This window comes from Pongo abelii, chromosome 2 (genome assembly GCF_028885655.2).
Source record: "Pongo abelii isolate AG06213 chromosome 2, NHGRI_mPonAbe1-v2.0_pri, whole genome shotgun sequence".
In the NCBI taxonomy this organism is placed as follows: domain Eukaryota; kingdom Metazoa; phylum Chordata; class Mammalia; order Primates; family Hominidae; genus Pongo; species Pongo abelii.
Genome location: NC_085928.1, coordinates 138,057,761 through 138,071,328, shown reverse-complemented (window position 1 = coordinate 138,071,328; position 13,568 = coordinate 138,057,761). Strand labels below are relative to the sequence as shown.

The 13,568-nt window shown below is 40.3% G+C and overlaps 1 pseudogene; it reads right to left on the bottom strand.

Moving 5' to 3' along the window:
- Positions 1 to 8,203: 8,203 nt before the first annotated feature.
- Positions 8,204 to 13,330, bottom strand: LOC100452921 (chromodomain Y-like protein; annotated as a pseudogene).
- Positions 13,331 to 13,568: the final 238 nt, after the last annotated feature.

Here is a 13,568-nt window from a genome sequence, read left to right as displayed (position 1 = left end):
TGGGGCAGTTTTGTCCCCCCATAGAATATTTGGTAATGTCTGGAGGCATCTTTTGGGGAGGATCCCACTGGTATCTAGTGGGTAGAGGCTAGGGATGCTACTTAGCATCCTATAATGCACAGGTCAGCCCTCCCTCACAACAAAGAGTTATCCAGCTTAAACATCAACCATGCTGAGGTTGAGAAACCCTAGTATAGAGGTATGTTCTGTGCTGGAATTGCATAAGTGAGAGAACCGCCTTCTGTATTAGTCTGTTTTCACACTGCTCTAAAGAAATACCCAACACTGGGTAATGTATAAAGGAAAGAGGTTTAATTGATTGACAGTTCCCCATGGTTGGGGAGGCCTCATGAAACTTACAATCATGGTGGAAGGGGAAGCAGGCTTGTCTTACATGGTGGCAGGTGAGAAAGAGAGTGAGTGTGAACTGTCACACACTTATAAAACCATCAGATTTCATGAGATCTCACTCACTATCATGAGAACAGCATGGGGGAAACTGCCCACATGATCCAGTCACCTCCCTCCCTTGACATGTGGGGATTACAGGTCCCTCCCTTGACACATGGGGATTATAATTCAAGATGAGATTTGGGTGGGGACACAGAGCCAAACCATATGACCTTCTTATATGTGTTTCTCAATGCTCTGGGGAAGGATAACACCTAGAAATAACATGACAAATCAAAGTACAAGGTAATTAAGCTATGATCATCATTATTCTCTTAACTCCTGAGATGTAGCTTCAAGCAGGATATTCTTTCATAGGGGGAATGATAACGTTGGGGCTTCGAAAACAATACGCCAAAGTATGGTGCATTGGCATGCTGAGTACTTTGAACTGAAGGACATTGAAAGGACCTCAGAAGCAAAGTATCTTTCTGATCTTCTCCTGCCTTCCTGTCTCCTGCTCCCCTTTTGCCCCCAAGGCAGGTCATATAAACTAGAGCACATCTTTCCTAAGGTGGATTATATAAACTAGCAATACTACTCTAACCTTCCCCTGCCTTTCTGTGTAGGAGCTGACCACAAATAAATTCTATGACCTGCTTTGTCTGACCTGATAGTAGGTCATAAGACCCTCATTCCACAGGGGACCTGCCCTATACCTGGGAAGAAGGAATGCTGCACAGAAAGGCTCAGAAGAATCTGAACAGACAGGCTCTGCTGGGTTCCCCACTCAGTCTATTATCATCAGATTGTTCTCTCTTTTGTCCAATCACGTTTTTACACAGCCATCCATTCTTCATTGAACCGAAGCATAAAAATAGTTTTCCTGGGTCTTTGGGTCCTCATTTCTGTAGGCATCCAAGTCATGTGGAACTCTGATTAAATAAATCTGTTATGCTTCAGTTCCAGGATACATGTGCAGAATGTGCAGGTTTGTTACGTAGGTATAGATATATGTATGCCATGTATGCCATGGTGGTTTGCTGCACCTATCAACCTGTCACTTAGGTTTTAAGCCCCACATGCATTAGCTATTTGTCCTAATGCTCTCCCTCCACTAGTGCCCCATCCCTGACAGGCCCATCCCCGTGTCCATGTGCTTTGACTGTTCAACTCCCACTTATGGGTGAGAACATGTGGTGTTTAGTTTTCTGTTCCTGCCTTAGTTTGCTGAGGATGATGGCTTCCAGCTTCATCCATGTCCTAGCAAAGGACATGATCTTATTCCATTTTATGGCTGCATAGTATTCCATGGTGTATATGTACCACATTTTCTTTATCCAGTCTATCATTGATGGGCATTTGGGTTGGTTCCATGTCTTTGCTATTGTGAATAGTGCTGCAATAAACATATGTGTGCATGTATCTTTATAACAGAATGATTTATATTCCTTTGTTGTTAACTCATCTTTTGAGAGTTGAGAGTCTGCCATGACCCTCATAATGGGTGAGGAAAGGTATCACACTTCCCACCCCTATAATAGTTGCCTCCTAGTTAAAGCTATTGTTCCTGTGGATAATATGTTAGTTTGAGTCCTCTAAGAAGGAGACTCCAAGACAAAATTAAATGTGCAAGAAATGTATTAAGGGAAATACTCATAAGAGAAAATAGGGAAGGACCATGGGAAGGCAGAAGGAAGACAGGAAGGTTGGGCAGAAGCATCTGAGGTTGCAGTATCATCCTTGTGAAAATGTGGTAAGGCTGTCAGAGTGTCCTTGTGCCAAAGTCACCCATCAGAGAAGTCCTGCATCTTGAGGCCTGCACGAGTATCTCTGCCTTTGCTCAATCCATGGCTGAGAGCAACCCATGGGAAGTGCAGCTTTGTGCAAATGCAGCAGTGGACATCTAAGTGCAGCACCTGGGGCTGTCAGTCAGTTTTGCTCACTGCAGTTGGAGATCACAGAGGCACATTCTCACAGCCACTGCAGCTAACAAGCACATTTCTCAAATTAGCATTTTTAGTGTGATATCTGGCTTTTCCTTTCAGACTCCTGAAATTACAAATAACTAGTTGCACCTGTTTTCCAAATTTACCACTTCTGCTCTCAGAATATAGATCAGAAAGTTTCATGTCTGTCTTTGAAAATTTTATTATTGCTAAAATCTAAGATGACTCAATAGCATCATTTGGAGTTGACCTGATCAGACCAGGACACACCATCCCCAAAATATAACTGTAGAAGACCAGAACCTGCCACCCCAAATATCCCTCTTTTGCATAAGGATTATTTTGAGTTGGTTATTTTGAGAAATTGCAGACAAAGGAGTTCCGAAAAGTTACCCTTTTGTAAGAGAAATTTGCATCTATATCCATTTGTAAGGGTGCCTCCCTGTCTGCACCAGGGATGAGAAGGATGACTAAACGATTAGAGACTCTATAATCAATGGAGAAGGCATCCATTAAATCTGCATAACAAATCTGACCTGTGTTTTAGTGTTTTTCATGGTTGTTACATCTTAATGGAAACTCTCCCCACACCCTTCTTTCTTTGTTTCAGAGAACAATGGGATTTAAGCCTGAATTCTAAGACTACCCTTTTGAGATCTACTCTAGAGATGTACTCATTGATCTTGTTTTCTCCTTTCTATACAAGAGGTACACATTATTTAACTTTTGTTTGCTTTTCTCTTGTTAATCTGTCTTTTGTTAAATGGAGTTCCAGCTAAGAACTCATGAAGGGCAGAAGAGAAAATTATTTTTCCCCTCCTACAGACCCTTTAAAAAGTTCTACAGACATCCAATTATGTGTGATCCACAAAAGACACTTAGCTTCATGTGGATTTTCAAGACATTTGTCATTTAAATAAAGCTTGACTTTCACATTCACACCAAATTCTACAGTGTAGAACCTTATTTTTAAAGACATTAGCTCTTATTCTTAAAGATTTAAGGAATCTTTATTTTTATGATACTAAAAATATCTTACTTTTTATAATATTGCACATAAATGTAAAGTGTTAAAAGTCTGGAAGAATATATAACAACTCATCAACAATGAATACCTCTGAGAGGTTTTAACATTTTTCTTTGTATTGATTCAGAATTGCATTTGGCTATCTATTTAGAAACCTAAGAAACGGAGGCTCAGGCAAATTGGGGAGTCATTTTTCTCACATAGTGAGGAGTCTGAAAGCAGGTGGTTCAATGACACCAGAGTTAAGGTCTCTGTGATTCTCTCAGCCTTTCCTTCTTGGTCACAAAGTGGTAGCTACTGCTCCAGCCATTCTGTCCAGAGGAGGAAGAAGGAAAGAAAGGGGATGAGGAGCAATTGCCAGCCAAGGCACTCCATTTATTTATTTATTTATTTTTGAGATGGAGTCTTGCTCTGTCTCCCAGTCTGGAGTGCAGTGATGCAATCTCTGCTCACTGCAACCTCTGTCTCCCGGGTTCAAGCGATTCTCCTGCCTCAGCCTCCTGAGTAGCTGGGACTACAGGCATGTGCCAGCATGCCTGGCTAAGTTTTGTATTTTTAGTAGAGACAGGGTTTCACCATGTTGGCCTGGCTGGTCTCGAACTCCTGACCTCAGGTGATCCTCCTGCCTTGGCCTCCCAAAGTGCTGGGATTACAGGTGTGAGTCACCGTGCCTGGCCAAGACATTTCATTTTAAAGATAGCTTTTCAACAAGCTCCACCCCACAACTTCTAATTTCCCTGTTGACCACACCTTCTGCAAAGGATACTTAGCAATGCTGTTTTTAGCTACACACATACTGACATTCTGAATAAAGTTAGGGTTCTGTTGGTGATGGAAAAAAATCACTTAATCTCTATTTCAACCTCCTTTTATCCCAGTTGTTACAAGATGTATTCTAGTCAACTCTTGGTTAACAAAGTCAGTTCAGCATTTTTATAGTTAAATAACACTTAAACTCAATCAATTCAGATTTCACCTATTTATTTCTCCTTTGCCCTGGGAAGAGCTGCGGAGAGGGGTGTCTATGTGCTGGGTAAAGCATGCCATGGAGGTGGAAGTGTTGGTGGGCTCTGGTCCTTGGTAGTCCACACTGACAACTATGGAGCTGTCTATGGTCTCAGATGTCCATTTCAGACTTATTTGCTGTGCCCTCCTTATCCTGGAATGCTATCATTTTTACTCTAGAGCTGCCATACCATCTTGCCCCCAAGAACTCTTTGTGAGGTCTGCCATCTTCTAGAACATTGATTGGGAACAAGGCTGAGACAGAACAGGGGCCCATAATAAGGAAGCCAAGCATGGAAATAAAGGAAAATCTTGAGTTCCTTCAAGAGACATTCCAGGAACCTAGTTAACCTTGAGATGTAAATAAGCAACCTGATAAGCAAGAAGGTAACGATAGCTTAAAACAATAGCCACCCAAGAAAATAGGAGCCACAAGATGTTTGTTTCCCCGTAGAAACTAAAGATGACATCTTCACACATATCCCTGCGTTGTTTTTCAGACTCCTATCAGATGGGAAATGCCAACGGCTGCCATGTAGACCACAGATAAGGGGGAGCTGAAGACTGAACTCTGTCCACCATTCTTTGTTCTAAATTTCTTCCTGAGGGGCCTAGAGAAATTCACATCCACAGGCCACACCTTAACATTTTTTTTTTGTTAACCCTAAGTTTTTAGACAAAGCTTTGCTTCCTTAACCAATTGCAAATCAAAGAATCTCTGAATCTACCTATGACCTGTAAACCCCCTGCATCAAGATATCCTGCCTTTTGGGGCCAAATCAATGTAACCTCCATGTATTGATTTACAGTTTTGCCTGTATAAACCAAAAGGTGACTGAGGTAGGTGTCTCAATTGATTAGAGGTTTATTTAGCCAAAGTGGAGGACATGCCTGGGAAAACCACAAATCATAGGAGCATTTGTGATCTACGCTTTTGCCAAGGGTGTCGTGAACTTCAGTATTTAAAGGGGAAAGAGCAAATAGGAGGGAGGGAGGCAGTGAGGCAGATCATTACATTCTTGTGAGGCTCTAAGTAGCCTCACTAAATCTACATTTTACATATGAAAATAGGGAGTAGTGGAAAAGTCAATTACGCATTATCTCATGCCCAGTAAATCTACATTTTATATAAGATACATTTTAGGGAGGCAGAAGTTACAGGCAAAAGCATAAATCAATACATGGAAGGTATACATTGGTTTGGCCCAGAAAGGTAGGACGTCTTGAAGTAGGGGCTTCCAGGTCAAAGGTGGATCCAAAGGTTTTCTGATTGGCAATTGATTGAAAGACTTAAGCTTTGCCTGAAGAGTTTGAAGTTAGCATAAAGAAATGCTTGAGTTGAGATAAGGGGTGTTGTGGAAGCCAGGGTTCTTGTCATGTAGCTGAAGCTTCCAGATAGGAGGTTTCAGAGAGAACAGATGGTAAATTTCCCGTATTGGGCCTTACAAGGTGTCAGACTCTCCAGAAGAAGACCTAGCAAGGGAAGGAGATTCTCTACAGATTGCAAATTTCTCTCACAAGAGACAGATTTGCAGAGTCACTTCAAAATATGTAAAAAAAAAATACATTTTTGGGGTAAAACACTTTGATTTCCTTCAGGGCTTACTGTCTGTCATGTGATGCCATACCAGAGTTGGGTTGGAATTTGGTATCCAAAGAGTCTGTTTGGTCAGTCTTGTGTTCTCTATTTTAATGTTAACGTCGGTTGGTTGTGCCTAAATTCCAAAGAGAGGAGGGTATAACGAGGCCTGTCCAGCTTTCCCTTCCCATCACACCTGAACTAGTTTTTCAGGTTTCTTTGAGACCACCTTGGCCAAGAGAGGGGTCCATTTAGTCAGCTGAGGGCTTAGAATTTTAATTTTGGATTACAAGGTAAACAAAAATATTTTATTCTCTCTTAATGTTACATGAAAATCTTGTTCAAAAGAGAAAACCAAATTTACCTTTGTATTTAGTGTATTATTAAAAGCTAACTGTATGTATGTATGTATATGTATGTGTGTTTGTGTGTAAGAAATGTTAGTTTGATTTAACCAGTTTTCACAGCTGAATACTTATTCTATAAAAACTTTACAGATTATGTAGTTTATATATAGTTCAAACTACTGAATGAAAAGGTAGGCCCCACAGATGCAAAACTACCGTACCAATCAATCCAAGGTAAAGGTAGATTTACACACTGTACAGCACTTTGCATGGCTGGGGTGGTGGTCAGTTCTGAGTATAAACTTCAACATTGTACAGAAATAAGGTTTTGATTTTTTTTCACTCTTCATACATTCAATATGATTGCAAACTCAGAAGCCTAACTAATAATAAGTGATATGGTTTGGCTATGTACCCACCCAAATCTCACCTTGAATTGTCATAATCCCTATGTGTCAAGGGTGGGGCCAGGTGGAGATAACTGAATCTTGGGGGCAGTTCTCCCCATACTGTTCTTGTGGTAGTGAATAAGTTTTATGAGATCTGATGGTTTTATAAATAGCAGTTCCTCTGCATAAGCACTCTTGCTTGCTGCCATGTAGGACATGGCTTTGCTTCTCCTTTGCCATCTGCCATGATTGTGAGGCCTCCACAGCCATGTGGAACTGTGAGTTCATTAAACTTCTTTCCTTTATAAATTACCCAGTCTCAGTTATGTCTTTATTAGCAGCGTGAGAACAGACTAATACAGTAAGCATCTGTAGTCTGGAATGAGTACTCACTCCTGGAAGGAATTCACTTGTCTATCCACACAGGGCACTCTTGGACGCCATATTGTCTTAGTATATTGTATAGACATAAAAGCAGAGGCCAAGAACATTAAAAGTTGAAAATAAGGTAGTTCTTTTTTTGTCTTGAAAGGAGTTTCTGCAACTAATACTATGTTAAAAGAACTTTAACTTACTAAATAAAATATATTCTAAGTGAACTCAAAATTGCATTTTATAAACATAAAAATACTTTATTTTGATGTAATACATTAGTCATATCTGCAAATAGAAAACGAAAACTGCATATAAGGTAATATTTCTGACCCAGTAATAAAAGGCACTTTGGAGTTTTTTTTTTTTTTTTTTTAAGGGTCAGAAAAACTATTTAAAGCTTGGTAAGACTAACATAACTTAGATTTTCATGATTAAGCTATTCAGTGATTCACTAATATTACAAAACAAGCTTTCTTTTAGAGAGACAGTGGTTTCTTCATGCTAACTGGGTAACAGCTGGACATATTTAAAAAAGAAGAGGAAACCAATTGGTATCTCAGCATGAATCCTAAGCATATGTTTGGTTTAGGGGTGTGCTCGCCAGTGGATTTTTAATCAGAAAGATTTATCTTACAAGATAAGTCTCACTTTTGATTTAGAATTTCCCGTCTCTGAAGTATTTGTACCTTCTTGGAGACAAAGGCAATACCTCAGACTTTCTGCATCTCTGTATTAGTGAGGCTGGCTGATACCCCTTTAGATTCTGTGTTCTAGAAGAAAAAGATGAGAAAAACATTATCAAACATTACTCTAGACTTTTCTGCAATTCAAAACTAATAAAACAGAATTCCATTTTTTTATATTGTACTAGCCAAAGAAAACAAAAATTAGAGCTTCCAAGAGCAGTCTAGTGCTCACCATTATACTTTTACACTTGTGTGGATAAAGCAGCTTTGTAGTTACTTATTTTAAAGCTACAGTACTTAAAAACTTCTTGATAATAAATAACTTGGGTATTTCCAGTCCTGCTTCCAAGCATGAACTATGGGTGAGCTTATTTCAGGCTGCAAGAATGGATTAGGGAAACCAATGATGTTCTTCTGCTCAGCCCATCCCAGTGTCATCAGCAGGCAGCTTGACGCTCACAACTCATCAATTTTCCTCTGCAAGCACTTTAACATGGAGTCCATCAGTTGGGCCAAGCCCCAGATTTTCTTCAGCACTTTGCACTCCCTCTCATTGGCCTGCTCCAACTCCATCTTCATGTTACGGCACACAAGGGCTTCAGATTCCTCAAGCACAACTGGATTACATGAGGAAAACTCCTTTATTCAAATCATAACTTTCTGGGTGAAGGTCCCGGGCCAAAATACCTGGGCTACCAGACCTTTACCACATGCCTTCTGTGTGGTCAGCTTCTACCCACTGAGCAATATCTCATTTGCAAATGCCCCTTCCATTATTTTGGGAAACAATGGTAGAACAGCCATCTGGATTCTGTCCAAAGGTAATAGAGAGCAGTGGAAACCAAGCCTTTTCATTAGTCCAGACCACACTGCAAAGAGGCAATATAGATGTGCTTAGCCTAATGGCTGGGCCATTGACTGCTACAATAGATTTCTGAAACTGTATGAAAGTATTCACAAAGTTTCTGGTAGCTTCTGCTGTTTTAGTGCTTTCTCTTTTGCTGTCATTTGTTGAATGCTATATAAAATAAATAAAGTCAAGTGCACAACAGAAGGTACTGCCGATGGCACTGAGCAGCATAAGCTTGCTGTTATCAGCAGCGGCTGTACTCAAAGCACTTTGGATTTCTTTTTTTTTTTTTTTTTTTTTTGAGACAGAGTCTCACTCTGTTGCCCAGGCTGGAATACTGTGGCACCATCTCAGCTCACTGCAACCTCTGCCTCCCAGATTCAAACGATTCTCCTGCCTCAGCCTCCTGAGCAGCTGGGATTACAAGCATGCTAATTTTTTTGCATTTTTAGTAGAGATGGGTTTTCACCATGTTGGCCTGGCCTCAAGCAATCTGCTTGCCTCGGCCTCCCAAAGTGCTGGGATTACAGGCATGAGTCACCGTGCCCAGCCTGGACTTCTTTCATTACCTTGAAACTTAGTGAGTTATTCTCTAATGATTCTGTGAATATAACAAGGTGGATGAAATCATCCTGCTTCCTGATGACAATATCTCTCTATCTCGAGGCACTTTCGGTTTGCCTCATGCTAAAATGCAATCACTTGCCAAAGGTTGGCCTTTTCTGTCATCAATAAATTTTCTTCTCCCTGGTGTCATTCCTGTAACAGATGTCTGCATGTTGGTTGTTTCATTGGCTGTTAACGCATCCATAAACAGAGATGTGCCTTTCCCATTAACAGCTAGGGCCCTGGCTGTAGGGCCATGACTACATGGCTGTAGTCATGGGGCCAGACACCTGAGGCACTAGTGGGTGTATTCAGGGCCTGTTTCCCATCCTGACCTGCTCCATGCACAGGGGTCCAATAAAGCTCCAACTTACTATTCTCCAGCCACTATTCTATAGCTCCAACTGGCTATTCAGTCACCACCATGTTCTCCTGACCCTGCTCAACAGGGTCCAGTTTCTGGGGGCTCTTGTTCTGAAAGCCATTCTCTGTGGTCCTGCTCTTAATGGGGCTCATACACACAAATATCTTGATACTTGACTTTGCTAGGTCAATATTCTTCCAGCTAGAGAGAGATGGAGCTGTATTTTTCCTGAACTTCCAGGTAGCAGCAAACAACTGGCTGTTTTTAGACTCGTGGTGTTTGCCAATCTCTAGTGACTTAGGAGAGGTCTTATCAAAGCTTCTGTTGATGGATCTGGAGATTTATTTCCTAGCATTATTTGGAGAGTGCTATTTGTTCTGGTCAGTGTGCTCTCTTTCTGCTTTTTGACGTGGTGTCTGTATTCCTCATGTTTCACGAGCCAGCACTCTGGTTCCCAAGTGTGATCCTCACTGTCATAGCCCTTCCATCAAACCAAATACTCTGTCTTCCCTTCTTATTTTTCCTTTTGTCAACAATTCTTTCAGCCTGTCCTGTTCTAGTTGGTGGAGGCCAACATAATCCAGTTTACTCCTTTTCCAAATCCTGTGTACCTAAACCATCAATCATTGGAAACCAGTACTACCCAAGATAAAATTCTTCAGATCAGGAATCACAGCCATTTCCTGCCTTAGGAGAACAATGACTTAAAGCTAATTGTTCACAAAACCTTATAAATAAACAAAACCATCCAATCTCAATCAGTTAGACCATAAGGTAAGATTTCCATAAGCCTTTAAAAAACTTTCTCAATCTTTTGTTATAGAGTGGATTGATCCTACAAAAAAGAAACAAACAAACAAAACCCTGTCAGTCTGACACAGGGGCCCAGACTCTCACATCGGTGTGCTTTTGATATTAATGCTTAATTTATAGGAAAACTAAATAATACTTTTTACATTTTAGCCAATTTAAGCACACGCAGAATTCCTTTCACAAGATCAGTTTCATAAACTTTCTATAACTTGCTTAAACCTTCAGTTTTGTCCTATCATTTTACCTTAGGACAAAAATTTACATTCTTTTTCACCTTTCTATATTCATATAGCTTTACTTGACACTGTTTTTACTTATTTAATTAAAAATAATAAAAATCCTCTAAACCAGGTAAAATTACTTTCCCTTTAACAAAAATCACATTTCTATGCCTTCTTATAATTTTTTTTTTCAAAACTCATCTTACTTTCCTTATATACTTTGTATAAAAAATATAGGCTCTAAAAAAAACGGCTACAGTAAGGCCTAACGACAGGTGGAGCTCTCCCTGGCCCAGCTATGCCTCCTGGTTCAGCTGGGAAGAGCCATGCCTTATCTGCAGCTCTGTTTTTTGTCCTGAGCTCTGCATCTGATGCATAATTAGAAATGCTACCTCTTAGGTTTTTCACTAAAAATAAGAGTTGCTAAGAGTTAACATTGTAATTAATGTAAACCTGATCCAAATATATATAAATTGGAAAATTGAAACTGCCTTTGCAAAATTATAACTGAGGAAATTATGACAGTGAAAGAAAGCAGACCTAACTGACTCCATCTTGCTTCTAACCTTTAAGCTGTTCTTGTTCATTCCTGGGCATAGGCTGAACTAACTTTGGGAAGGAATTCAGTTCATGGTTTGATTCTGAAACAAAATTGATAATAGTCCTTTCCAGAAAAGACCCCCTTCTTGCCTGGGGACCAGTCTGCCTAGGCAGGACTAACAAATTACCTCCAAGATTAGAAAGTACAGTTTAGAGGTCATACAGCCTCTGGTTCCAAGAATCTGAACCTCCCCAAATTGCTCCTGGGGATAACATTGCTATTGTAAAACCTAAGGTGAGTGCTTGAGATATTTTACAGACTCTGCGCTCCATGGATCAGCTGACACCACTCAGACCTGTAATCTGGCTCAACCAGTTCTGCCATCCCACCCAGGAACAGAAGACAGCAAGAAAAACTCACTTCGACCCCCTATGATTCCATCTCCAACCTGACCAATCACCACCCCCCACTTCCCAAGCCCCTGCCTGCCAAATTATCTTTAAAAATTCTGATCCCCAAATGTAATAATAAAACTCCAGTCTCCCACATAGCCAGCTGTGTGTGAATTACTCTTTCTCCATTACGATTCCCCTGTCTTGATAAATTGGCTTTGTCTAGGCAGTGGGCAAGGTGAACTCATTGGATGGTTACACTTCCACAGTGTTCCTCTCTATAAGGACATTCCCCAGAGGCCAGTGAACAACCCAAGCCAATCAGCCCACTCTGTGATCAACTCATTCCCTATCTAATATATACTCAACGGTCAAGTCTTTTTTTCACAATACAAAGCAATTTCTGGTACCCTCAAAAGCCAAACACGTTAGGTAACACAATCCAAAAGAGATTGAAGATGGCAAAGAGGAAGGAGGAACAGGGTGGAGTAAAAATAAATAGAACAATTTTTAAGAAAGGAAGTGAGCAGAAGTACCAAGCATGTAATGTTATTTTAATGTTTCAGTCAACTAAAAAATTCCTAAAAATAGAATCCAAAAAGAGAAAAAGCGTAATGACAATATATATATATAATCTACCTTGGATATCAACTTTTAATTAAGCTGACTTCTAATTGTAGAGTTGGAGTTTTGGAGTAGGCCAATTCCACTCAGATTTTAAAAATAATCCCATCAAATCTTTTATTACCAGATTTTAGCTGGGACAAATAGCTCATATTTTTGGCTTTTGAACATCCTTACCAAAGATATCCTTTCAATTACCTTAACCAAAGTTATAACCACAGATGCACTCACGAGGTATCTCCAAAGAGGTGACAAGTAGTTTTTACAAGATCCAGAATCACCTGAAAAATAACTAAGAGAAAGGAAAGTTTCACTAGCCACAAACAGGTTCTAACCCACATTTCTTTCAGGCCATAGTTTCTAGGGTCTTAGCTTTTCAGCTTACTATCCATACATGAAGGCCAAAGAGCCTTGGGTCCCCCATCACAGACAGAAGACAGGAAATCAAAAGCTGTCCACGGAAGGGGAAAAGATCAATAATACATTGGTACCCCCAAAGCCACATAAATATTAAACCAAGACAGGCTGGTTCCCTGACCAGGAATCAAACCCATGCTGTGGAGGGTTTTAACAATTAGGCCACAAGGTAGAATGGCCGTTGTTGTTCCCTAATCAGGAAGCAAACCCAAGCTGTGGTGGAAATTTTAACCACCAGAACTATTTTCGGTCAGATTTTGCTCTTAATTTAGTCAAGATAATTTTTAAGGCTAGCCATGAAACTATTAGGCTTCCTTTAAAATATCTGATCTTTTCATTAATAGTTTAGAATAGGAGATCTCTAAAATCTTTAAATTAATAGCACAATGAGAGAGAGAGGCTGGAAAGGCAGTCTTATTATATGAAACATTTCAGATAGTCAAATTTTGATTTTTCTTAAGTGGCTGGGGTTTTTAGAGGTGGAATTTGACTTTCTACAGCTGCAGGGATTTTAGTCAGCTTTAGAGGGGGCCAGAAGTTGGTTAAATCTAATGGAAGATGGACTGAAACAAACAGACAAAAAACAGAAAAAAGCAATCACACAATTTACATAAAATTGAGATTTCTGAGCATGAGGAGAAATTAGAGCCAACTGACGGTAAGCCTTGACCTTCAGCTACTAAATCCCCAAATGACACCCCAAACCAGCTGCCTACCTGGAGATGGGGCCCAAGCTGAAAACTGCTCTCTGCCATCGCAGAAGCAGGAAAGTCTTCTTCCTTGTTAGAAGTAAGAACTCTCAGAAAAGGAGTCCTGCAGCAGAATAAACTTCAGATCTCAACTGGAAATTTTTGAGTGATTAGGGATCTCTGGAGGGAGAAACTCTCAGACTTCAGCAAATCATCCAATAGGTCAGAGCAATAAAGAGCTCCAGCTGGTACTAGGGCCCCAGTAGGAGAGTTGCTACAGGCCAAGAGCCAACTCCACTCAGAA